The 27,452-nt window shown below is 39.1% G+C and overlaps 1 long non-coding RNA gene across 2 annotated transcripts; it reads right to left on the bottom strand.

Moving 5' to 3' along the window:
• Positions 1-303: 303 nt before the first annotated feature.
• LOC122198645 lies at positions 304-27,355 on the bottom strand. 2 transcript variants are annotated; one of them, XR_006193081.1, is made up of 6 exons: positions 27,317-27,355; positions 26,463-26,845; positions 23,603-23,684; positions 3,052-3,160; positions 1,810-1,884; positions 304-422 (listed from the first exon to the last, which is right to left on the bottom strand). It is a non-coding gene; the product is annotated as an uncharacterized LOC122198645 (long non-coding RNA). The 2 variants fall into 2 exon arrangements; XR_006193082.1 differs by having other exon boundaries at positions 26,463-26,595; positions 27,317-27,354.
• Between the last annotated feature and the right edge of the window lie 97 nt (positions 27,356-27,452).

Raw genomic sequence — 27,452 nt, 5'->3', positions numbered from 1 at the left:
CCTCCAAAGAGCACGCCCCCACAGGCTAACATCCAAAATCCTTAGCTTGGCCTATGTGGTTCTTCATGACCTCGCCCCTGGCTCCCCCTTTCCCTTGTTCTGTAGCTACTCTGGCCTCCTTTTTGTTCTAATACCTACCAAGCATGTGCCAGACTGTCTTGGCCCTTACTTTCCCCTCTGCCTAGAATGTTGTTCTTCAGATATTATTATGGCCCACTCCCTCACTTTAGGGTTATGTTAATGCCACCTCCTCAAAGAGGCCTATTTGGACCACCTTGTCACTATCTGTCCACTTACCCTGCTTTGTTTCTCTTGGTAACATTGACCACGATCAGTCTTTGTGTAATGTCTGTCTTCTCCAGCAGGATGTAAGTTCGATCAGCATAGGGTCTCTGTTTGGCCCACCTCCGTTTGTTCAGGGCCTGGATAAAAGCTAGGTTCTCAATAAATACTTGTTGAATGAATGAATGTGGAGATCCTCTTTCTAGAAAATACTACTTTGGCTCTGCTTCTGTTTCTTGGTCCTCATTTGCTGTGGTCTTTGAAGGTTGTGACAACACTATGGCCTTGCCCCTTGCCCCTTAACCAGCATGGAGCTAAATGTTTCTCTTCCTCCATATCAGACCATTTGTGATACTTTCATGGACATCCTAAATTTAAATTCGCCCTAAGATTTACTCTTTACTCTCTTTCTCTCCCTCCCTCTTCCTTTTCTCTATCTTCATCTCTCATCTTTGTGCAAGATGATACCCTATAGTATTACTTTCAGCCTACACCTCTCTAAACGTCAGTCCTTCCAGTGCCTACTGGGCATCCTGATGGCACCTCATATTTCATATACTCAAAAATGTCTTCTTCCTCACCACTATCTTCTTTGGCTCCCAAGTTAGGAGTCTTAGAATCATTTTTTTTATTCCTCCTTAAGACTCCCTTTCCTAGTAGCTACCAGTATCACTGGATCTTCCTTCTAAATGGCTTTTACATCTCTCCAGCTATTTCCATTCCCACAACCACCACCTTGGTATTACCTTTGCCTGCCTGGCCAGAACCAGCTCTGATGGTTCCCTTCCTGCTTGTAGGCCCTTATTTAAGGGCCTTGTGTCTCTGCTTCAAAAAGTCCCTCTAGGCTCTGGGCCAGTTAGCTTCACCTCACTGATGACCATGCATTTTCAGTCCAGGTTTGGCTTTCTACTTGTCCTTGCACTGCCCAAGGCTCCCGATCCTGTTCTTAACTGCATGTCTGGAGGCCATGTAGGCCAGACCCACTCATTTCACAGCCTAGGCCCAGCTTCCATTTCCTGAGACAATGAAATTTAAGGTTACCCCTTCACCAGCCCCCTGCCTCCATTCTCCCCTCCTCATCCTTAGTTTCAAATAAAAGTCAGAATCATTTTTGAAAGAGTTGCTTTAAGCCTTGGCTACCCTACTAAAAAATTAATGGCTCTCTATTTCCTATAGAATGAAGACCAAATTCCTTAGCCTGAAAGTCAAGCTTGATTGTGGTCTACCTTTTAGCCACAGAATTCCTAAAATAGACCTAAGATGCAAATGCGTAGAGGGGCTGGGAAGGCAATGGAAGTGAATAATATATGGGTCCTGTATAACATAATAAGGAGTGGTAGAGACTGTGGCAAAGTGGAGAGCACATGTCCTGTTTAAAAAAATTGTTTTAATGTCTGTTTATTGTTGAGAGCGAGAGAGACAGAGTGCGAGCAGGGGAGGGGCAGAGAGACAGGGAGTCACAGAATCCAAAGCAGGATCTGCGCTCTGAGCTATCAGCACAGAGCCTGACACGGGGCTCAAACTCACCAGTGCAAGATCATGACCTGAGCCAAAGTCAGACGCTTAATCAACTGAGCCGCCCAGGGCCCCAGAGCATGTGTCCTGTTTAGAGAATAGAGTCAGATTCTGCCATGAAGGAATTTGAGCATATTTTGATTATTTAACAGAAGCTTGGAATCTGGGGTTTTAGGCAAAATTTCTGGAGTTTCTAAATGTTGGCCCAAAATATATATAAATATAAATATGGCATAGTAAAAATCGTATCTGCAGGCTGGATTCAGTCACAGAGCCACCAGTTTGGAATTCAGCCTCTGTATCACCTAAACCAGCCCAAAGCTCTTGACCTATACTTATTAAACAGTAATAATAGCAATAAGCAAGTGTTAGAACAGTGTTAAAGATCTAGTTCCAAACCAGGACCTTGTCTTTGGTATAATCAGAAGGATAATTAGAATGGTGGTAATATTTTCATGATAAGTCAATGGCATTTGCTGCCCTGTTAGTGTACAACCTAAAACCATCCTGGAGCACCAGCAGCAACGGCCCAATTTATGAAAGCACAGACAGAGCATTTCCCAGACTGGTGTAAGATACATAAGAAATGCTTGTTGTAGTAAATGGGTATAAGACACCATTCTTCAAAGAGTCTGTGTTCTAAACATTTGTTTGTCAGGATTTTGTTTTCAACACAGTCCCAGAAACAATGATATAAGTGGGACCACAGAAGTGATACTGCCAATGGATTATTTTACATTTGCAGTGAAAAGAGTAGCAAAGAAGGCTGGTGCAGATGTATGGTGTGGTGGTCCAACCCCACAAACTTCCTCTGTCCTAGTGGCCCTGGTCAGAAATAAACCTCTGATAGGCAGGCCTTCAAGGAGGAGCATGGACACAAGGGTTGGGTAGGGTGGTTGATAAGAGTGCCAGCCTCTGATCTGAGACTTCCCAAGTCCCTCTAACCTGGACTTGTCAGCACTGCCCCAGGAATGGCCCTTCTTTGAGGCTGGGGGCTTTGGGGTTTGCCTAGAAGTAAAGAAGGTAAGAGCACAAATGTGGGGAACATCCTTCTAGCTGTACTAGAACTGAAAGGGGCCACAGGACAAGGCAGTTTTCCTTCCTGTCAGGGGCACTAGTGCTGTGAGGTTGAGAGTGGGAAGGGAGCCACACTTGGAAACATCTCCAACTTATTCAGGTCAAGGGTCCCTCTCACCTCCCCACTCCTCCCAGTCCTGCCTCTCCCTAGGAGCAGGCTGGAGGCATTTCCTTTACCTAGTATTTCACTCTTTCTCCAGAAGTTCAGCAAGTGGAGCTGACAGCACCCCAGGGGACTCCTACCATTTCCTCCGTCTCCAGGGAGATGCCTCCTGAATGAAAGGATCTAAAAAGAGATACACACACATTTATATATACGCCTTCCTGTTCTCTCAAGCACCAGAATATTTTCTGCTCTGGGCTCCCACACTCCACAGCCTCATTATCTTCTCTGAGATTTTTCTCTCCTTCCTCATACCACTGCCTCTGCTGCCACCCCCACCACACACACACACACACACACACACACACACACACACACACACACAGTTTCTGCTGTTATCTTTGAAGGCTAGGAGAGCTACTAAGAAGAGAGAAGTGTTTCTAGAGCTTCATCTACCTCACAATTTGTTCTCAGCCTCACTGTGTGAATATTGAGGCTGTTCCCAGAAGTGCTGGAAGGAATATTTTTCTTTCCCCTCCCCTGTTCACTACCTTCTCCTAATCAATCAGTGAGCCCACAACTCATTTCAAGGTTTCTATTTCAACCTAACTTTCTTCAGTCAAGACAGCACAAAAACTTCCAGCTCCTTTTCCTCCTCCTCCCTCTCCTACCCTTTGCTCTACTCTCCCATCCCCCTAGTTTGGGAGACTCTCTGGCTTTTCTATTTTTTGCCATTGACGAAATTTAAAGCTAACAGTAAGACACCACAGGATGTTCAAAAAGTCAGATGCAGGGGCACCTGGGTGGCTCAGTCGGTTGAGCGTCCGACTTCGGCTCAGGTCATGATCTCACGGTCTGTGAGTTCGAGCCCCGCATCGGGCTCTGTGCTGCCAGCTCAGAGCCTGGAGCCTGCTTTCGATTCTGTGTCTCCCTCTCTCTCTGCCCCTCCCCTGCTCATGCTCTGTCTCTCTCTCTGTCAAAAATAAATAAACATTTAAAAAAAATCTTAAAAAAGTCAGATACATTTGTTTGTAAACAGTATTTTAGTTACTTTTCAAATAATATGCTAAATGTTTTTCTTCAACCTCCAAACCCCTCCTCAGGTGAAGCATCTCTAAATGTAATGCAGTGGGTCCAGCTGTTAATCTGAAAAGTGCAATAAAAACAGAGTATCCAAAAATCTGGAAACCGAGATAAAATTGTGTATTTATTGTACTTGTTTAGATTAACAGTTAAGCCCTCTGTTGTAAATGGAGAGATTCCTCAACTGAAATGTAGCTGTAGCTGAAAACAGAAATGTAAGTTTCTCCTGTGCTTTCTGACATGACAAACACCTCGCATATTTCCCTGTGATTTAAAAAACTTAACAAGCGGACCATATGATTAGTACACATTCCCCTTACAGTCTTTGGAGCTAAATGGATTAACATAAGAGCTATTTATCTACATGTAAATCCTCCCATGAGGATGACCAATTCAGATTCAGAGTAAGCTTATAATATATTTATCAGGATATACCAAAAATAAAGATGATTGTGAATTTTGCATTTTAATGAAATTCTGAAGCCTCCAACGAGAAGCTGAGTAGAAAAGGGTCATAGTGTCCTATTTCTCCTTTTCTCTAAAAATAGAATTCCTTTTACATAAATATTCTATCTGTATTATACAATAAATCTAAATAAGTGAGGGAGAATTTGTGCTCAAAATGTTGTCACCTCAGCAGAGCTAACTGTGCATTGACCCTGTTCCCTTCTAGCTCTGGTGAATAATTGCAATGAGTGCATTTTCCCATTTTCAATTAAAACTATCTCAGAAGCATGTTCTATGTTGCTGTGTAGTCCATGTAATTTGAATTTTAATACCTACACCATATTTTTAATTATTCCCCTGCTATTGGGCACTTATTTTGTAATCTTTTCCATAACAATTAACACTGTGGCTAATCCTTGTTTATTTAGCTTTTTCCCTTAGGGATTATTTCTTCAGAGGTAGGATTAAGTAAAGGTCAAAAGCCTAGATGTGAGGGGTTTTTTATTTCACCCAGGAACCAACAGGCTCTGAGCGCCCCACCCATGGTCTCCCACCTTTCCCATCAGAGACAGACAACTCTCCATCAGAGGTTTATCAAGTGGCTGCAGTCCCCCCCGCCCCACCAGAATGCCGCGACAAGCTCAGAGTTCTTTCAGAAATATATAGGCTTAAGCATTCTGACCTTTCACCCCATGAGCTTGCTATATGTTGCCACCACGTGATTCTCGACAAAAAGTAATACCAGTACTATCAGATTATAACAATTTCACTGAAAGAATGAAAAGTGACCAAGTAATGACATTTAGAAAGTTGTATGCCCCTTTAAACAATGTAAAATGGTTCTCGTTGTTTTAATTTGTATTTATCTTTTACATTAGTGAGATTGAACTAGTTTTCATGTACTTGTTTACTAGTTATATCCTCTTGAATGAAACATCTATTTCTTTCCCCAGCTCATTTACTTGCAAGAATCTAATATTTTTTGTATGAGCATTTTATAAAACACAGATTTTAAGCCTTTTAAATATATGCTAATATTTTCCAGTTTATTTTTTCTTTTTGATAGAATTCTAATATTGTGTTAATAAGCTATACTCACCTCTAATTTCATAGCATTGTTTCAGAAAGCTTTGAATATAGATTTTGGTTCAAAGGGCAATTTGGTTTTTATAAATCACTGGCATACAGGTTTCCAGAGGAAATAATAATAAATTGTCAAGTGTTGGATTTTTATGACATGCCAGGATTAAATGATGGAAATATCTGTGGTCACTGCTAAATGTAGTAAACTCTTTTTTCTTGGACCATATAAACAGAATAATCAATACAGACTGGGACTTGAGGGAACCTCAATATAGGTAACAGGGTTGGGGCCTTTGGAATGTAGAGAGACAGGAGCTGGGCTTTCTTGGGATGACATGAGATAAGGTCATGTGATATGGGATGGACAGATGAGGTGTGGACTGGGAAGAACCGAGTTAAGAGGAATTTCTCTCCTTTCCATATCCAACCTCTTGCTGATTGCCAGATCAGATTTCCATAGGAAGTAGTCATTTACAAATATTTTTAGGGTCTCCCTTCATTTCCTTTCTCCTTGCTATATTCCTTCCCAAACTCGATCACTCCTTCCTTTTCCTTTTCTTATGGCAGGATAGCACAATTACAATGGGGTCAGCAAAGCTGGATCCAGGCCCTGCCATTTGATTATTACTTGGCTTTTGCCACATTACTCTCTGATCCTCAGTTCCCTCTTCAGTAAAATGGAAACAATAATAGTACTTATTTCTGGAAAGTTGTTAATGAAGATTAAAAGAGAAAGTGTTTGAATGCTTAACACAGTGTGGTAGACTATTTTATTCACAAATAAAATAGTGAAATGAAGTAAATGAAGTATGAATAGAGGTGACATATGACACTTTGAGGCAGAAAATTTAAGAGCCAGTACACAGTTTGCCATGTTTTCTCTCTGCCATAATGACCAGCAGTCCTCCAGACAGAAACTGTTCTATCCCTCTAAAGTCTCAAACAGGACACAGAATAGTCACAGTCAACATGCAGTGGGCATGTAACATGAGCAAGAAAAAAATCTTTGTGACAAGTTTCAAACCACTGGCCTTTGGAGGTTGCTTGTTATCACAGCCTAACCTAGCCTATATCGATTGATAAATATAGTATATGGCATATTGTAAGAGCTTATATAATGACTGGTGAGCTGTTAGCCAATGTCCAGTGCTCAGACAGGCCTAAAGGACATTTGGGTTCTGACCAGCCAGAATGGAGTGTCCTTGATCACACATAATAACAGCTTCAAAATACACAAAGTAAGAACTAATAGAACTTCAAGGAAAAATAGGGAAATCCACAATTACAGTCAGATATTTCAATACTTCTATCTCAATCGGTTGAACAAACAGAAAATCAATAAGGGCATAGAATACTTGAACAACAACCAACTTGATCCACTTGGAATTTACAGACTATTCCATCCAACAATGGCAAAATACACATTCTTTTCAAGTGCACACAGAACAATTATCAAGATAAACTATATTCTAGGCCATTTAACAAGACTTAATTAAAATCATTCAGTATATTCTCTGACTACAAAGGAATTAGAAATCAATAAAAGAAATATATCTGGAAAATCCCTAAATATTTGGAAATTACACACTTCTAAGCCTATATATCAACAAACACAGGAGGATTAGAAAACATCTTGAACAGTATGAAAATGAAACCAGAACACAGAGAAATTTGTGGGTGCAGCAAAAGCAGTGCTTGGAAGGAGATCTATACCTTAAAATTTTATATTACAAAAGAAGAAAGGTCTAAAATCAAGAATCAAAGCTTTCAACTTAAGCTGTAAGAAGAGAATTTAAACCAAAGTAAGCAGAAGGAAAATAAATAATATTAAGAGAAATAATAAAATAGAACACACACAAAAGGGAAAATCAATGAAACCAAAATCTGGTTCTTTGAAAAGATCAATGAAATCAATAGACAAGAAGACACGGATATTAGAAATCAAAGAAGGAACATCACTACAGATTCTATAAATAGTAAAAGCATAATAAAGTAATATGAACAACTTTATCAATATATTTGACAACTTAAATGAACAAATTCCTTAAGACACAATCAATGTTGATTCAAGAAGAAATAGAAAACCTGTTTAACTTCATATCTGTTAAAGAAGTTGAATTCCTAATATCTATTTTAAAAATTGAAGTCTTGGGGCACCTGGGTGGCTCAGTTGGTTGAGCATCTATCTGACTTTGGCTCAGGTCATGGTCTTACAGTTTGTGGGTTTGAGCCCTGCGTCAGTCTCTGTGCTGAGGGCTCAGAGCCTGGAGCCTGCTTTTTATTCTGTGTTTCCCTCTCTTTCTTGCCCCTCCCCTTCTCATGCTCTCTCTCTCTCAAAAACAAACATTAAAAAAAAAAAAAAACTTAAATAAACAAGTAAATAAAAATAAAAATTTAAGTCCTAATCTGAGCCCAAGTCTAGACACAGATAGATCTACTAGTGAATTTCCTCAAACATTTCAGGAAAAATATAAACAATATAAACCCCTTCAAAAAATAGAAGGCAGGAAGGAATATGTCTTAACTGATTTTACAAAGCCAGCATTACTAATATCAAAACTTGTTAAAGATATAAGAAAAACACTGACCAGTATCACTCATGAATGCACATGCAAACATCCTTAGCAAAATATTAGCAAATTGAATCCAGCAGTGTTAAAAATTATACTATATCATGATCTAGTAAGGTTTATCCTTGGAAAAGGAGGTTGATTTGAAGTTCAAAAACTGATAAATGTAATTCACCATATTAACAGAATAAAGGGCAATACAATATGATCATCTCAATAGGTAGAGAAAGCATTTGATAAATGTTTCACTCATAATAAAATCTGTTAGCAAATCAGGAGCAGGGAAGTTACTAAAGCTGAGTAAGGACATCTACAAAAGTCTACAGTTGACTGCATGAGAAAACATGGGAGAAAAACTTTAAACCTGGGATAGGCAAAAATTTCTTAATAAGAGAAAATCATAAAAAATGAAAAAACTGAACTTCACGGAAATAAAAAAAACTCTGCTCTGAGACAATATTAAAGAAATAGATAAGCCCCAAACTGGAAGAAAATATTTGCAAAATGCACATTTCACAAAAGACAGGCATCCAAAATATGTAAAGAACTCCTAAAACTCAATAGTATGAAGGTAAAAGAATCCAATGAAATAAGGAGCAAATGATTTGAACAGATACTTGACAAATGAAGATCCATAAATGGACAGTAAACACATGAAAAGATGCTCCATATGATTAGCCTTCAGGGAAGTGCAAAGTAAAACCACAGTGGGTCACCACTATACACCCATTAGAAAGGCTAAAATTAGAAAGACTGAAATACCAACAGTTGGCAAGGGCATGGAGCAATTAGAGCTGCCATACATTGCTAGTGGGAACATAAAATGCTATAAATGCTTTGAAAAATAATTGGGCGGTTTCTTAAAAAGTTAAACATTCACTTACCATACAACCCATGAATCCCATTCACAGTTATTTACCCAAGACAAATGAAAACATGTATCAGTATACATCTGTACATGAATGTTTGCAGCAGCTTTATTCATAGTATTCAAAGCTGCAAACCCAAGTATCTAGCAACAGATGAACTGATAAGTTATATCCACACAAAAGAATATTACTCAGCTATTAAAAGGAACTAACACATGCAACACTATCAGTCGTCTCAAACAGTATCAGAGCAAAAGAAAGTAGACATAAAAGAGTGCATATATACGATTCTATCTTTATGAAATTCTTTTTTTTTTTTTTTAAAGTTTATTTATTACTGAGAGACAGAGAGACACAGAGCGTGAGCAGTGGAGGGGCAGAGAGAGAGAGAGACACAGAATCTGAAGCAGGCTCCAGGCTCTGCAGAGCCCGACGTGGAGCTCCAACTCACAAACCATGCGATCATGACCTGAGCCGAAGTTGGTCACTTAACCAATTAAGCCACCCAGGTGCCCCTATGATATTCTAATAAGGCAAAATCTATAGTTACAGAAAGCACATTAGTGGTTGCCTAAGGAGTTGGGGGTGAGGGAGTCTGGACTGAAAACAAGTACAAGGGAACATCTTATCGTGATGAAAATTTGTGGTTTCTTGACTGTGGGTGTAAGCATGGTTGTATTTGCTTGTTAAAATTCATTAAACCATTACTTAGGTGCATTTTATGGGAATTATACACCAATAAAATTTATCTTGTAAAAAGTTACAGGTAGGGGTGCCTGGGTGGCTCAGTTGTTTGAACATCCAGCTCTTGCTTTCGGCTGTTATTATCCTGGGGTCATGGGACTGAGCCCCGTGTTGGGCTCTGTGATGAGCTTGGAGGCTGCTTACAATTCTCTCTCTCCCTCTGCCCCTCTCCCCTGCTTGCTCTCTCACTCTTTTTCTTTTTCTTTTTCTTTTTTTTTTTTTTTTTAACGTTTATTTATTTTTGAGACAGAGAGAGAGCATGAACGGGGGAGGGTCAGAGAGAGGCAGACACAGAATCTGAAACAGGCTCCAGGCTCTGAGCTGTCAGCACAGAGCCCGACGCGGGGCTCAAACTCACGGACCGCAAGATCATGACCTGAGCCGAAGGTCATGTATATATACACACGTATATATATATGTGTGTATATATATATATACATGTATATATACATATATATACACACACATATATATATATACACGTGTATATATATATGTGTATGTATATATATGTGTATATATATATATATATATATATGTATTTAGTGGATGAACTGTTTCATGAATAAACACTTATTGAACATGCTGCATAAAATATACAGTGATACTGTTTGGAGTGATAGAAAGGTTTTGATGATGGTTGCACAACATTGTGAAGGCAGTAAATGCCACTGACTTATATGGTTAAAACATATCATTTTAATGATAATAGGAGATAAAATTTATACATACTCCTAATGAAAAAGAACCTACAGCTTTGGATTTCAGCTCTGCAGAGGCTATATATAATCTCAGAAGAGTCACTACAGTTCTTTTGTCTGTGGCTAAAATGTAGAGGAAGATGTTCATTTTTAGTGTCCTTTACAGTCTTAAGATGGGGATGTTTGTGGAACATCTTGACAGAAAAAGTAAAAATCTGTATTCCTTGTGTGGTGCATTAATAATCAAAAAAGCTTGATCTATCAAGCATTTGTCTAGTCAGATAAAATTTCCACCAACTGAACTATAGCTTACTTCCCACACTAAAGCTATAAAAATATAGGAGATTCAGCACCTGTTAGTAAAATTATGAATTGAAACATCTTGAGTTCCGGTGTTAAATTGTTCAGTATAACTATATGATTAGCATTCCTCTTCTTCTTTAGAACTTATGTAACATGATTTGCTTGCTTATCTTGAATAGTTCCCTAAAAATACCAATTTTGTTGATATGGTCAGTTTTTAAGAAATGTTCTCAAAGTGACAAGTTGACAAGTATCATTAGTTTATTTCAGATACTTACAGCACTTGAATGAGTGTTCATTTTATGGATATAAAACATTTACATGTTTCTCCTTCCCTTAGTGGAAATTGCTTAAGAACTAATAGTGTCTAAAAATGATTAAAATAACCTAACAAGTACAGAGGAAAAAGAGGTTTAGTGGTTAAATTAGTTTTGATGAGTACATACTATTACTTCCTATCCTAAGAACAGAATAAAAAGATACCCAATAGTTTACTCTAGAGGAAAGTTTTACTCCTTTACTCCCTTTCCATTTCCTTCTCTACTGCTGCATGGCAACCATTGGAGAAAGGTATGTGAGATTCCACGGTGGCATCTGCCCTGATGTAGAGCAGTGTTCTGGCGTCTATTGTATTTTGGCTCCAGTAGACTACCTAAACTTCCATTACCTTATTATCAAAATACCACGATGATGAGTTTCTCTCCCCCAAAGAATCCAATTCACTTTACAGTTAATAATCAGCAAAGAGCCACAGGGAGATTTTTTTGAAGAAAAGATAAATGAACCATGTGTATTATTTTCTTTACATAGGCTAAAGCCTTGAATAGAATACCAGGTGGGAGTTTGCAAGATATTTTAAATATTTCAAAAACCCCAGTAAAAATTTTAATAATACTAAAACAAAGCTACCTGGCCCTACTTTGGCTTCCAATTTTCATAGCATGCTGGTTAAATGCTCTAAATAGGGGTTATATATGTCTAACTAGAAGTGGAAAAGTAAATTATTACATGATGAATGTAGTTTGTTTACTAGACAGATGTTTTTAAAAATATGAGGTCCTTATAGGAAGAGTATAATGAATCAAATCCTTATGATGAAAATGATGGGAATCAGGAGTCTATACTAACCATTTGGTAAGTAGTCCTCTTTCTTTACTGCTGCTGTGTAAGTGGGTATTTATTATTTGTGATTTATACCCTAACTTTTTCTGAAAGCATTTAAATTGTCCCATGCTGGTTAAATAGTCTTTCAATATTTTGGTTACTTTCTTAACTGCCCAATGAGGGGATGGTAGAATCCCTAAGGAAAAGGAGGACCAACTTGGATGTCTCTCTGAACTTCATTCTGTTTTTCTTTTTTTCTTTTTTTAATGTTTGTTTATTTTTGAGAGAGGGAGAGAGAGAGAGACAGAGTGCAAGCAGAAGAGGGCAGAGAGAGAGGGAGACAAAGAATCTAAAGCAGGTTCCAGGCTCTGAGCTGTCAGCACAGAGCCTGACGTGGGGCTTGAACTCACAAACCGTGATATCATGACCTGAGCTGAACTTGGATGCTTAACCGACTGAGTCACCCAGGCATCCCTGAACTTCATTCTGTTTTTCTAACAGGCATTTTATGGCACAGACTAAGTGGTTTCACCTTGTCCCACTCACTAACCAATGGGTTGTTGGAGGAATTTTCAGGTCAGATCCATTTGTTGCCCTATTTCAGGAAATACTTACTGAAAGCCTACTCTATGTCAATCCCTGTACCTAATATCGAGTGTAATTAGGTGAAGGGAATACACATTAAAGAAGTAGGCAGAGTGTTCAGGAAAGGGAACAGTTTATGCAAAGTCCTCAGGCAGGAAAGAGCTAGGCTGGTCTGGGGAACAGAAAGAACAGCAGATTTAAGTTCTGTGGGTGCAGGAGAGCACAGAATGAGATGAGCTTGGAGAGGCTAGCAAAAGCCAAAGCATGCATGGCCTTGTAGGCTATATTTGGAAGCTCTTAAGAGTTTACTCTCTGACTGTTCTGGATGAAGAGACTGGCGTTGAGGTAAAGGTGGTAAGAAGTGTATCAGAGAAATCAGTTTGGGGACCAGGTGTTGGCTTAGACCAAAGTAGTCTAAGGGAGATAAAGAGAAGTACATTTGACATTTATTGTGAAGGTATGAATCATTAGGTTTATGGATGGATCAGCTGTAGGAGATGAGGGAAACAAAGAAGTTTCTGGCTTGGGCAATTGCATGAAATAGAATATCATTTATTGAATTGGGAAGACTGGGGAAGAACAGGTTGAGCTGGGAGGAGTTGAAAGGGAATTAAGAGTTTGGTTGGGGCTATAGTATGTCTGGAATGCCGAGAGTCATTGAGAGAGATGTCAAATTAGTAATTACTATTTACAAGTCTGGAGCCTATTTGATATATGGTTGATCAACATAGACTGATGGTATTTAAAGATATGTTAGAGGAACTCCATATTTTACAGATTGAAGAGGAAAATGTAAGGAGACAGAGAGGAACAGGGAAAGGAAGTGGAAAAGAAACCACAATGTGTAATATACCAGAGGTCATGAAAGGAGAATGGTCAGGTGAGAAGTATGCAGCTTGATACTACTGAGCTGGGAGCATGAGGAGAGTAAAGTGACTATTAGACTGGATGCCACAAGGGTCATGGAGGTCTTAAGCAGGCAGTTTCAGGAATGTGAAGGATACTGAAGACAGACTGGAGAGCAGGTGAGATGGAACAGTTGCATTTGAGAAAGTACAAGCACATAACTCTTTGGCAGTTTCGGAGAGCATATAAAAAGGGAATTTGGGGTGCCTAGGTGGCTCAGTTGGTTGAATGTCCAACTTTGGCTCATGTCGTGATCTCAAGGTTCGTGAGCATGAGCCCCGCATCAGGCTCGTTGCTATCAGTGCAGAGCCCACTCCGGATCTTCTGTCCCCCCACCCTTTCTGCCCCTCCCCTGCTTGTGCTCTCTCTCTCAAAAATAAATAAACACTTAAAGAAAAGGAAATTCAAGAGGAGACAGATATGGGGGAGGCAAACGGGGCTGAGATGCACTAAGGTTTTAGGTATGGTGAGTTTCACGTAGCTGCAGAGCATCCAAGTGAAAATGTCTAGTAAAAGGCAGGATTATGACTGGAGAGAGTTTGAAACCATGTATGTGCAAAGCTGGGCAAGAATCTCTGGCCCAGATGCCTTTTTAATGAACCCTGCTCATGTTTAAGGTCTGATGTAAAAGATTTAGCACATAATCCCTCTTTTGAACGTTCATCTTGGACTACTCAGCTCACCTAGTAACTATTCTATCCTCTCTCTAGAATCTGCAAGCCACCTTAGTCCTTTACTTGGCCCTTTGGGGTTTTTCTGTAAATTAAATTTCTAGAGGGAGCATTTCTAGGCTGCAAGGTATATCTTGAACCAACCTCTTGGTTGAACCACCCTCTTAGGGACTGTGGCAGGCTTTAGATAGCTTAATGAGATATGCTGTGAATGGAACTTTGTCTTTCCTGGAGTCAGTTAGTGTGAGCTCTTGGGCCATGGAATGGCCCAAGATTTTCTTTCAATATTGGGAAAAAGAGAAGAACTATGAGAATCAGAGGATGGGAGGGCTTTTGGAAATGGAAGCCATTACATACAACTGCCAAGAAGTTTTTCAGCCCTTTAATGAAGACTGTTTAAGATTCCTCATGGGAATGCTTTCATGTGAGAGCAGCGCATGAGTATATTTTATAGGCTTCTTTTCCTTTTTTTCAAAATAACTTTCACATACACCTACTCTAATAAGTTACCGTCTTGTATGAACTGATTCATTTGTCAATAATAATTGTAGAAGCCAGTGTGGGGGCTCAAAACTCCAACAAGAACACAAAGTATATTGTATTTCAGCTTAAGTAGGTGGAGAAGCAGTGAACTTTTTCTTGTTCTAGTGACATCCATTGACTTATATATGGTTTCTCTGTGTCCTGAAACTGTAAGTTCAGTAGAAAGGGGCAGGGACACATCATGGGCAGAATGTAAGAGATGATTTATAGCACATCAAAAAAGGAATATCTCATTGCATTAGTTTCCTACGGCTGCCACGATAGTGTCATAAATGGGTGGCTTAAAACAACAGAAATGTATGGTCTCCCAGTTCTGGAGGTCAGGACCCCAAAATCAAGGTGTCACCATGGCCTTGCTTCTTTTGAAACTTGTAAGAGGATCCTTCTTTTCCTCTTTCTAGCTCCTGGTAGTTGGCCAGAAACCTTTGATATTCTGTAGTTTACAGCTGTGTAACACCAATATCTGCTTTCATCATCACATGGCATTCTGTGTCTTCACATGGCCATCTTTTTTTTTTTTTTTTAAGGACACCACTTATGTTGGATTAGGGGCGTACCCTACTCTAGTATTACTTTATCTTAACTACATCTATTTCTAAATTTTTGTGGTGCTATTTCCAAATAAGTTTACATCCTAAGGTACTAGAGATTAGGACTGCAACATATCTTTTTTTTTTTGAGGAGACACAAGTCAACACCTAACACTCACAAATTTTCACAAGAGAGCTGAAGGGAAGGAAAGAGGGAGGGAGGAAAGTGGTAACTATGGATAATGAGTTAGGAGGCTATTGTCTCCATTACTGTTTCCAGACCACCACTTTCTTACCCATAAAAGGGCAACAAAAAATTGCATCCTAGGGGCCCCTGCTATTTGGCTAAACTACCCTCTCTTCCTTTCTTCTGGTAGATACTGTTATATACTAACCAGTTACTTCTCTCCACTAAATATTGGGTGGTGGTTCTCAAACTTTGTTGTCTATTCCACATCACCTGGAAACTTAGTAAAAATAGATAGAAACCCTGGCCGTATCTTACTTCAACAAGACTGTCTCTTTCAATGGCCCTCAAGGTGATTCTAATACACTCCTAAGTTTAAGAACCACTTGCACAAAGCTTGTAGTCTTTCTACCCCAACATTTGGCATTCATAAAGATGACTCATCCAACACCAGACCTCTCATTTCTTGGCCTCTTCACCCTCAATGACCTTCTATTCCACTCCTTCACAGCCTGCCCCACCCACAGCCACACTCTGGACCTTGCCAGCATTATCTCACTAATCTGGGGTAATCAGTATTACAGTGAATGAGCTGCAACTCTAGAGGGCAGAATTATAAGGTGAGTTCCTTTTTGCTCCCAATTGCCCTTTCAACTCCCTCTCTAAGCTAGTTTTTGTTTTGTTTTCCTTGTTACTAGAGCAGACCACTAACTTTTCTGGCTTTCAGGTTATAAAAATTCTTCTTGGAACTCTCAGTCACAAGAAAAGTCTCAGTGCAATCATTAAAATGTTCAATAGAATTTGAACCATCTTCAAAGCTAAAGCTCCTCTCCTCCCTCATCTTGTTCCTGCTGCTCGATGAAAAGCCTGTGGAGGGAGAGAGCTTCTCTTTCCTCTCCATCCTATTCCAGTTCAACTGCCTCTGTATCCTCCCGGATTGGATCAAGAGGAGAGAGGAGAGGTTGTGGTTTCACTTGATTGGCACAGACACAATCCATCATTGCAGCCTTTGGGATGGCAGAATCCCATTGTTGACTCTTTCCTTTGGCTATTTTTTGTGAGTTTTGAAGAGATATTTCCCACTTGGATCACTCCAGTAAGCTGCCATGATGGAGGCAATGTCTCTCACCTCCCACTGACCTACAATTTCTTCCTCAGCCCCTGGCCATCTTGTGGCCACTCCCTCAAGCTAGTCATGCAACCTGAGATAGCTCCAGACTGGCTCCTCCCATAGCCCTGCATCTGACCCAGGAGAAATACTCACTTTCCCCTTGCCCAGCTGCTGGTGGATGTGTGTAGCCTGCTCCCAACACAGCTTTACATACTGCCCTCCCCTCAATCCCATCCTGCCACCACACATACCTAATTTGGTAAGAGCTTCTCTTACCAGCCCTTACACTCTTCAAACTCAAGGAGGCACATTTGAAGCTCTTCAATGGTTTCCTTAAAATCTCTCTCTCACCTGGTATAAGAGGAGCACCACTCCCTTCACCTAGGATAGAAGGGAAGAAAAAGAAAAAACCAGGGTACTCCAACAGTTCTCCAAAGAAAACTTGTCTCTCAACTTTTCAACTCCAGTGCTTACACAGACTCCAGGTGGTTGATGGATTAACCTAATTTAGAAAATGGCTAGTTTGCTTGTTAAACAATTCTCATTAGGACCATTACTTGACCTCAAGGGGAGCCTTCTCTGATTCATGGTCTCCTTTACTTTCTCTCATCACTAGCCTTCTCCTGCTTCTCTTACTCCCAGGTTAGATTTCATGGTCCATACTTTCAGTATTCCTCTTGCCAATACCCTAAGTTCCTTTGTCTCTTTATTGTTTCATAACATCAATCTGGAAAAACTTCAAGCTTGGATGAACTCAATGGCCCATATCTTCCATGCCTGCACCCAGGCAACTGTGCACCACAACTGAGAAACACAAAAGGGCAAGCTGATATGACTATAATTTTCAGGTGACTAGCTCTTGGTCCTCAACACTGCTAACAATTCTGTTATAATTCTTTGGTCAACTGCTCTCTTGCTCTCTAGAAGGGCCATTTCAAGTGTTCTCCTACTCTTTTTAACCTCTAATCCCCTATCTTAGTGTTCACTCTCCAAAAATAACTCCCCTTTTATTTCCTGGAGAAATAAGAAGTCATTGCCTTATAATACCTTCTCCCTAGCAAATTTATTACCCAACCTATACCTTTAGCCATCCTATTCTCTTCCCCTCCTGTTAAAATAGAGATATTCTTTAGTCCAAGACCAACTCCTCTGTTGCTTTGGACCCCATCTCCTCCCACCTTTTTTGGAACTATATCCATTAATTGTCCCTTCTTGCAACTTCAACCTCCCTCTTCTGGATTCTTATTAATGTCTAAACACACTAGCCTCCCCTATCTTAACAAGCCTGTAACAGCTTACACTATAGTTACTATATACCACTATTGTTCTAAGTATTTCACATATGCAGATTATTCAATCATTATATTGTCCCATATAATAGGTAATATTTTTATCTCCATTATTTTTAAGAGGAAACAGATTCAGACAGATTATATAACTTGCCCAAGATCACAGAGCTGATGGATAAAGTGGGTTTCAAACCCAGGCAATTTGATTCCACAGCCTTTTCTATTCTCTGGATATCCTGTTGGTCTGTTTTTATTGCCTATTGTTTCTCTAGGTTTTCTATTGCATTGTCTTGTCTCCTCATGACCTACTTCCTTCCTTCCTCCAACTTTTATTATGGTAAGTTTAAAACTTACAGAAAAGCTACAAGAATAGAACAATGGGCACCTCTATATCCTTTATTGAGATCCACACACATATCTAGGTATACAAACACACATACAGGCAGTTACACATGGCATGATTCATATTTCTGTTACCATAGTATACTAACTATATTTGCATAAAGGACAACTTCACTGCCAGAGCTTCAATCTTCAAATCACTCTATAATTATCAGATTCCCATTACAATCAGTCGTAGTACCCAATCAAGACACTTCTTTCAAAATTTGTCAATGATTGGTCCCTCCCTGCACATCTGTTATTCAGTTCAAACACAGACAGCAAAGCATGCAATTGTGTTGCTTCCTTTTCTCCCCATGATAAACTCACATGACCCTTTACAAAAATGATATTTGAAAGAGGAAATTGGCCAAAAAGATGAAAGTGCAGGAAAGAAGTTAAAAGTGATAACACTGAAAGTGAAATCTGAATCAAGCACAAATGTAGGTACAAAAGAGACAACTGGGAATATTGACACTGTCACCATTAGTAACACTCTAGATATACAGCCAGAGGAACTCAGTAGATGCAAAGTTACTGAGATTAAGGAGGAAAGTAGTTACGATGAAAAGGTTGAAAATGTCTTGGAGGAAGTGACATTGGCAAAAACTTCACATCAAAAGAACTTCTGAAGATATTTCACAGCATTATAAGCGCAAATGATAAACTGGTGCAAGCTGATCCAAACTCTGAAGTATGACCATTTGCAAAGGCACAGAGAAGATGCTTGATCCAAATAGCTATATGATCAGAAGAACTGTTCAAATTATACTTGTTTTTCACAAAGAAATGCAATACTTCAATCCTCAATGTTTCTATTTTTTTAAATGCTAGTGTGCCAATTAAAAATTAGTTTTACTATTTTCTTACTTTCTTACATTTATAACTGGCCATCATAATGTTTTGACAAAAATGTTTAAAGTTCATGGAACACTGGTAATTTTTTCCACTGATAATTAAAATTAGCATAATTTCACTTCACATGGTCACTTGAGTGCTACACTACTATGCAAAGTGAGTACTGCATATATGTATATTTTTTTCCTGAACCATTTGAAAGGACTCTACAGATATCATGGTGCTTCACCCTCTGAATAGTTCAACGTGTATCTTTATCTTAAGAACAGAGATACTTTTCTACATAATCACAGTACCTCTCATCACTCTCAAAAAATTAAATATTGATACCATAATATATTTATCTAATATTCAGCACATATTCAGATTTCCCTAATTGAATGATATCCTTTATAGCATTTTCTGAATATCCAGTATATACATAAAGATCAAGCATAACCTTTGGTTTCCTTTAATCTAGAATAGTTGTGCTGCTTTTTTTTTTTTTCTTTTCCTCTTATGACATTATTATTTTTAAGGAGTTCTTTAAAATGTTCCATTATTTGGATTTGTATGTTTGTTTTCTCTTGCTTAGAGTAAATATTGATGTTCTAGAACTGGTTTCTTCCACCTGCCCTACTCCTACTCCCCAGACAGGTTCTAGGTAGCTATGGCAAGGTATGGTTAAATTTCTGTAATGTTCTTCTCTCCCTTTTACTCTTTAACCTCTCTCCTTAACCAACCAACACGTAACCAACCAATCTTCTTCTCTGCAAAAAAAAAACAAAACATGAAATAACTCCACAACTAAATCCCTCAACTCTCCCATACTTTCTTAACAATAACAGAAAATCATCATCCATTTTCTTCACTTGATTGTTTCAAAGAAAACCTCTCTTTTTATGCCTTGGGTGCTCAAATGCCCTCATGTTCTCTATCCCAGTCAAAATCTACTCTCAAGATGGAAAGTCCTTAAACTAAAATTGAAATGACTACCAGCAGTTTAAAAAGATACATCTCCCAGGGGACGATTTGCCTTTTAGCAAAGTACTATGAAGATGTATGCCCAGTGCCCATAAAGTTCCCAAGGCATAACAGACTCTGACATTTTGTTGAAGTAAATTGACCTATATATAGCTCAGTGGGCAAAATTAAAGATTTCCAAATCAAATTGTCCTAATGAAAGCACTACTTTCAGAGTTATAACTGTTTCTATTGACAATTGACAACAGTTTATACAGGAGAGTGCTAGAGTCTTGGATGACCAGGTAGGCATTTGAAAAAAATCTTTGAAATCTTGGCAAATAAAATAATTCTTGTAATATAATTACATTGGATGGCTTATCTTACCAACTAGCTTATAAACTTGAATTTAAAGAAGACATTACTATACTATCTTAGGTCTTATTCTCCACAGCTCCTAAAACAAGTCTAATTTTCTGCAATTAGACTTCAGTATACGCTTGCCAAATTAAAAAACATATTTATGTATATATACTTTATAAGAATAATACATTGATGATGGTTTGTCCTCCTCTGTTCACCATATCAGAAGGCATATAATGTCAGTTAATGGTCGTTTTAAGTGTGATCATTTCGTTAAGGTGGTGTGTATCAGACTTCTCTACTGTCAAAATACCTCTTTCCTTTTGTTATTAATAATACATAAGAAGATACTTGGAGACTATGTGGATATCCTATTTTCCAATTGTTTACCCAGTGGTGTTAACATCCATTAATAAGCATTTCCTTATCACTTACTATTCTGGTGGTTACAAAATTATTTTTTAATGCTATCAATCCATCTACATTATTAACTGGCATTCCTCTGTAAAGAAGAGTTTTCCCTCCTCTCTTTGCCCTTTGTTTGAGTATTTTTATCAACTCATGGATTCTTCTGTGTCCTTTGACATATCCCATCATTTTGTGAATGCTTATCTGATTATTTTTAAGTGAATGTCAGATATTGCATTTAGATAACTGTAAAAATAGTTTGAGGTCTAAAATAATATCTTTGGCCAAGGAGGGTTTATATTTGCTTCTGGCAAAAGATTAAGGTCACTAGCAATCCTAGATCACCTTAATCCAATTGAGGGACCTGAGAGGATTTGAAGCTAGAAGGGATAGTCTATTTCTAGTTTACCATTACTGCCAATGTAGTCCTTTGGTTCCCAACTTATTGCGTGTTGTCACGCCTCTTGACCTTCCTCAGACTTCAACTTTTATACCCCTTCCCCTGTTAATCTGTCAAAAGTTTGGTTCAGCTTCTCCGCCACCTCTTTGGGAAAAGTGGCTCTAAATATTCTCACCTCTCTGGGTTTCTTTCTCTCAGATCTTGTTACGTTCATTCTTCATGTTAGCTCCTAGAATGATTTTTAAAATATTTTGTCCAACTTATGTGGATTTCCTCAGTAAGAATATTAGCCTGAATTACCAAATCTATTACTGGAAGTGAAAGTTCACTTTACCCCAGAGTTGACTTTTAAACTTTTTTCTTAAAATGTTTATTTATTTTTGAGACTGAGTGAGAAAGAGAGAGAGAGAGAGCAAGAATGAGCGGGGGGGGGGGGGGGGGGGGCAGAAAGAGAGAATCACAGAGACAGACACAGAATCTGAAGCAGGCTCCAGGCTCTGAGCTGTCAGCACAGAGCTTGATGAGGGCCTTGAACTCACAGATTGCAAGATCATGACCTGAGCTGAAGTCAGATGCTTAACTGGCTGAGCCACCCAGGCGCACCCCCAGAGTTGACTTTTAAAAATAAAAATATGGTCATGTCATTTTCCTAATTAAAACATTTCAATGACTGCCTATTTTTGTCTTCTTTTTATAAATACTTTATTTAAAAAATTTTTTTAATCTTTATTTTTTTTTTTTTGAGAGAGAGACAGAGCGTAAGTGGGGGATGGGCAGAGAAGAGGCAGACAAAGAATCCAAAGCAGGCTCCAGGCTCTGAGCTGTCAGCACAGAGTCCAACATGGGGCTCAAACTCATGAACTGTGAGATCATGACCTGAGCCAAAGTTGGATGCTTAACTGACTAAGCCATCCAGATGCCCCTGAAGATTTTAAGTAATCTCTATACCCAGTGTGGGTCTTGAACTCACAACCCCGAGATCAAGAGTTGTATGCTGTACCAATTGAGCCAGTCAGGCACCCCTATTTTTCTTTAGAATCCTTAATTAGGCCTGAAAGTCTACATCTCTAGATTATCTCCAACCACTCTCCTTCTCACTTTCTACTTTCCAGACCCAGGAGCTCTCTTCTGCATGCCACACCTTCACAATTCTGGCTTTGGATTTGCTGTTCCCATCCCCTGATCATTGTTAACTGCCCCTGCCCATCTCCCTCTGATCTAGTTAATGCTGAATCATCAGAACTCAGCCAAATGTGGGGCGCCTGGGTGGCTCAGTTGGTTAAGCGCCCAACTTTGGCTCAGGTCATGATCTTGCATTTCATGAGTTCCAGCCCGGCATCAAGCTCTGTGCTGACAGCTCAGACAGAGCCTGGAGCCTGCTTCGGATTCTGTGTCTCCCCCTCTCTCTGCCCCTCCCCTGCTTGTGCTCTCTCTCTCTCAAAAAATGAATAAATGTTAAAAAAAAAAAAAATTAAGAAAGAACTCAGCCAAATCTTTCTTCACCAGAGATGCCCTTCCTGGCTCCCCTAGCCTAAGTTGGTCTCTGTCATGGCATCCTGTTCTTCTTCAAAGCATTTACTGAAGTTTGTAATTATATGTTGATCTGAGTAACTATTTGAGTAAAATTTGTCTTCTTCCATATGCTAAATGAAGGCAGGGATTTTGTCTGTTTTGCTAACCATTGCATGCCCAGTAACTACTTACAGCAGGTATTCCATAAATGAATAAAAATGATCATCAATCAACAAATCCTTTTCTGGGCCATTTATCTATGCAAATAGCCCAACAATAGGACTGCACCCAGAGTTTTGGTGATGCAGCTAAACTTTCCTGGTTTTTAACTTTGAAGCCTGATTAAAAAAAAAAAAAAAAGTCAGTTTTCTTTTTTCTTATGGTCTCATTGATTTCACATCAAAAGAGCTTTATTTTTAACCAAAGAAACATTGTGTTTTGGTGACTTGGCAAAACTTTAAAACCAAGAGGTTACTTTGGCTTCAGTGTAAACATGCTTATTATTGAGAACAAGTCATTCAGATTCTTGACTTCTAATTTAGCTAACTCCTCAGAAAGTGAAAAATAAGAGTTTCAGGCAGGAGATGAAATCAAAATAATATAGGAAATAATATTGGAAATATTTTCTTTTGCTTAATATAGATTTTCCTGATACAGCAAATTTCCATCTGTTTTACATTTGAAAAAGAAAGACAATTGCTTCTTTAGAATCTGTAGGCAAGTAGTCAATAAATAATGGGAACTCTAATTGATAATATAAGATTTTGCTTCAGAATGAGATTTATGCTTACATTACTAGAAACTTGTATGAGCCTTCACTGACTTTTTAATTTTCATATTTTAATATGCTTGACTTGGAGTTGGCTATTTTTTCCCTCTAAACCCATAGAACATATAAGTAAATGTCAACTGTTTCACTTCTTTAGCCTCAAAGTAATTTCTTATTCAGTCAGCTTCCCTGTGTGGGATCTTCACTGACAAAGTGGGGTAATAGGAACTATAAGTTAGCTTAGGTTTATAGGAATTAGAATTTACCTTTGTTGGAGAAACGAGTGGACACACATCACCACTGGACAACACCTCACTTCCAGGCTTTGTGAAAATCAATCTCCTTCCTCTGCAAATGCAAAATACAGCCCAGTACTTACCTAAAAAGATATATTTTTAAGCCCTCCTAATTAACCTTGTCAAATGAAGGAATCAGTGTGTTTGCTCTGTAGGTTTAGAAATGCGGATATTCTTAGACATGGTAGCAAGCAATGCTAGCTTCTCCCCTAAGCGCTAGTCTTCATTATCCAACTGCCTCGTAACCATCTCTACTTCGATATCTATTGTATCTCAATCTTTGTTTTAATGTTTGTTTGTTTATTTATTCACTTAAAGAGAGAGGAGGGGAGGGGTAGAGAGAGAGGGAGAGAGAGAATCCCAAGCAGGTTCTGCTCTGTCAGCATGGAGCCCAATGGAGGGCTCAACCTCACAAACTGTGAGATCATGACCTGAGCTGAAACCAAGAGTCGGACGCTTAACCAACTGAGTCACCCAAGCACCCCTATTATGTCTCAATATTAACATGTCCAAAACTACACTGTTTCCCCTTGCTCTCAAAAGTCTGCTTCCCACAGTCTGCACCATCTCAATGATTGACAACTACATTCTTCTAACTGCTCAAGCTACAGAGTGAGGGGTCATTCCTGTGTCTTGTTTCCCCCATAACCCATACCTAATTAATAGCAAACCCTCTCAGCTCTACCCTCAACACATATCCAGAATCTAATCACATCTTATCACTATCATGGTTACCACACTTGTTGAACCACAATAATCTCTTCTCTAGACTATTAACTGATCTTCCTGCTTTCACTCCTGCCATCTTACAAGGTTCTTCTACAGACAGCAACCAGAGTTATCCTTTTAAAATGTAAATTATGTAGTAAATTATATAGCTTTCTGTGTCAATGTAGAATCCAAAGTCCTTACCATAGGCCTAAAAGGTATGAAATCTGGCCACTCCTTTGACTTCTTCAACAGAACTCTATTTTGTTCATTCCAATCAAACTGGCTTCTGTAATTTTCCTCTGGCATGCCAAGCTTACCTCTACCTCAGAGCCTCTGCATATGCTGTTCTGTTTACCTGGAATGCTCTTACTCTAATATTTTCATGGCCAGCTCCTGTATCTCCCTCAGGCTTCTGCTTAAATGTTTTCATTTATGAAATGCCTTCCCTGCACAGCACATCATTTTTAAAAAGCACCTCATTCCCTTATAGCTTTTTAATACCTTAGCCAGAATGACTATGTATCTCAGTTTATCCAGGGCAGTCCTGGTTTCATCTGCATTATCTTGGCATAATTATAAATAATTATTCTCAAAGTGTTTTTATTTGATAAATTATGTGGTTGTATACCCTTACCATGTCTTATTTTTAGAGCTTTCATCATCACCTGATACTACTTGTCTATTTCTTCCCATTAGAATGTTGATAAGAGTTGACCATTTTATTCTCTGCTCTGTCCCTAGCACTTAAAAGTGCCTAGAACACATGCTCAAGTGTTCGGCAATGAATAAACAAACGAATGAATGAGTAGGGGTCATAACTATCTGATTATGCCAAGTGTTTTCCTGGGAATTAGGAAAAAAATAAATAAATATAGTTCCTGTTCACAAGCACAAGCCCCACCTGAGAGATTCTGATTTGACTGGTCTTGTGTAGAGACTAGTGATGTTTATTTTTAAAGTGGCTCAAGTAATTCTCATGTATAGGCCAAACTGAAAACCTATGGTCCAGGAGACATCTGCCTAGTGGAAGAGTCCAAACAAAAGGCAGGTAGGCATGAAAACCATCTTTCCTCAATGAATGGCTAGTGTGCCAGTGTGCCAAATCACCATTTTTGAAGTTTAGACATCAACGCGAAAACTGATACTGTGTACACGATACTGCCCAATGTGGCTAGCCAGGGCTCCTGATGAATTAAATTCCTAAATTCCATTTTTGTCACTAAACAAAATCTTGCGTATTGGCTTTGTAGAGTCTGAAGAGCAGAAAAGGAAACTATCATGGCCTCACAACAGTATGAGTGGGGACAGGAAAGTTGTCCCACAGAGAACTGATTCTGGGACTTGATGTAAATGAGCACTTGGGCATGATTTATTTGCAGGGAACAGCTTTGTAACCAAGCCTGTGCTTATACCCTAATTATAGCCTTTTTCTTCCCCCTAAAGTTTATTTATTTTCTGAGCACGCACGTGGGGGAGGAGCAGAGAGTGCACATGGGGGAGGAGGAGGGAGAGAGAGAGAGAGAGAGAGAGAGAGAGAGAGAGAGAGAGAGAGAGAGAGAATCCCAAGCAGGCTTTGCACTGTCAGCATGGAGCCTGACATAGGACTCAATCTCATGAACTGTGAGATCATGACCTAAGCAGAAATCAAGAGTTGGACACTTAACCAACTGAGCCTCCCAGATGCCCCACCCTAATTATATCCTTAAGATAAACTCCTACAAGTAGAAATGCTGTTAACTCAGATGGATCTCTGAACATGATTTTCAAGATCATCTTTAATTGGGAATTCATTTTCAAAAAGTAATTGCGTTTTTTTAGTTGTACTCCAAGTAGACAAGTGAGTTTCTTAACATGCTAAAGAATAATAATTCTAGGTACTTTAAGAAATCTCCTGTTGGCAATTCTCTCCTCTGACATTATGCAGTTAGGCTTAACTCCTCCTCATATATTCTCAGCGCTTTGCCTGTATATCTCTATTTTAGCACTTACCACACCGTAGTGTATTTGTTTGTTTTCCTATTTGGCCATACCTTCCCCCTTCCCCCAAGTCTCTGTCCCCTCCCGATCTCCCACTATCTCAAGTGTTTTAAAAGATTATGAACTCCTAAAGCAACAGTACCTAGGGAACATCTTCAAAGCGCAGAATCCCTTGCCTCTGAGATTTGGGTTCAGGAGGTCTGGAATAGGGCAGGAGAATCTGCAGCAGACTTCTGCAGGTCATCTGTGTGGTCAGTTCACAGACTTATAAGAAACTGACAGAGAATAGGGACTATCTTAGTCATCATTGCATAACTAGTACCTGGCACACACACACCCAATAAATTGTACTGAATCAACGGAACGAATGATATGGAAAACATCTGGGGACTCCTCCAAGGAGATCATTGTATATAGACCCCAAACCAGTTAGATCAAATAGCACTTTGATTATGTGCTGTAGGAATTACACAACAGGTCCAAAACTTGAAGGGGATTGAAGAGCACACTTGATCGTCATGCATCCTGTGAGAAGAACAGTCGAGCAGATGATTAGGCAGTTGACAAATGCAAATCTTAGATAAACAGAATAGTTTGTGATCTGGCATAAACATTATAGAACTCAGGCTATTCCTATTTTATGCTTAATTTTCTCTAGGCCTTGTATCTTCACCTTTCCCAGACAGAGGTACCTTACTGCCTCAGCAGAGGTGGAGAAAAGTGAGTCTCAAGAAAGAGATTACAAAGGAGAAATATTTTTAAAATTTGGAAATAGTCCTTAAGGTTAATATTTTATCACTTTATGAAAATATGAATCTTAAGTTCACATTTATCAAAGCATGTTCATGTCTGGCTCTAAACCAACCTACCTCTGAGCTTTGAATTAATTCACCCTTATTTCATGCTGATTAAATTCCCTACACCTTTAGTTTCTCTGACATATCCTCTAGCAGCATTTTCCAATCTTTCTGCATCAACACCATATTTAAAACCCACCTGAGGGGCGCCTGGGTGGCTCAGTCGGTTGAGTGTCCAACTTCGGCTCAGGTCATGATCTTGCGGCCCGTGAGTTCGAGCCCCGCGAGTTCGAGCCCCGCGTCGGGCTCTGTGCTGACCGCTCAGAGCCTGGAGC

Source organism: Panthera leo, chromosome C2 (genome assembly GCF_018350215.1).
Source record: "Panthera leo isolate Ple1 chromosome C2, P.leo_Ple1_pat1.1, whole genome shotgun sequence".
NCBI classification, from domain to species: domain Eukaryota; kingdom Metazoa; phylum Chordata; class Mammalia; order Carnivora; family Felidae; genus Panthera; species Panthera leo.
This window is presented reverse-complemented; position numbering and strand designations above follow the sequence as displayed.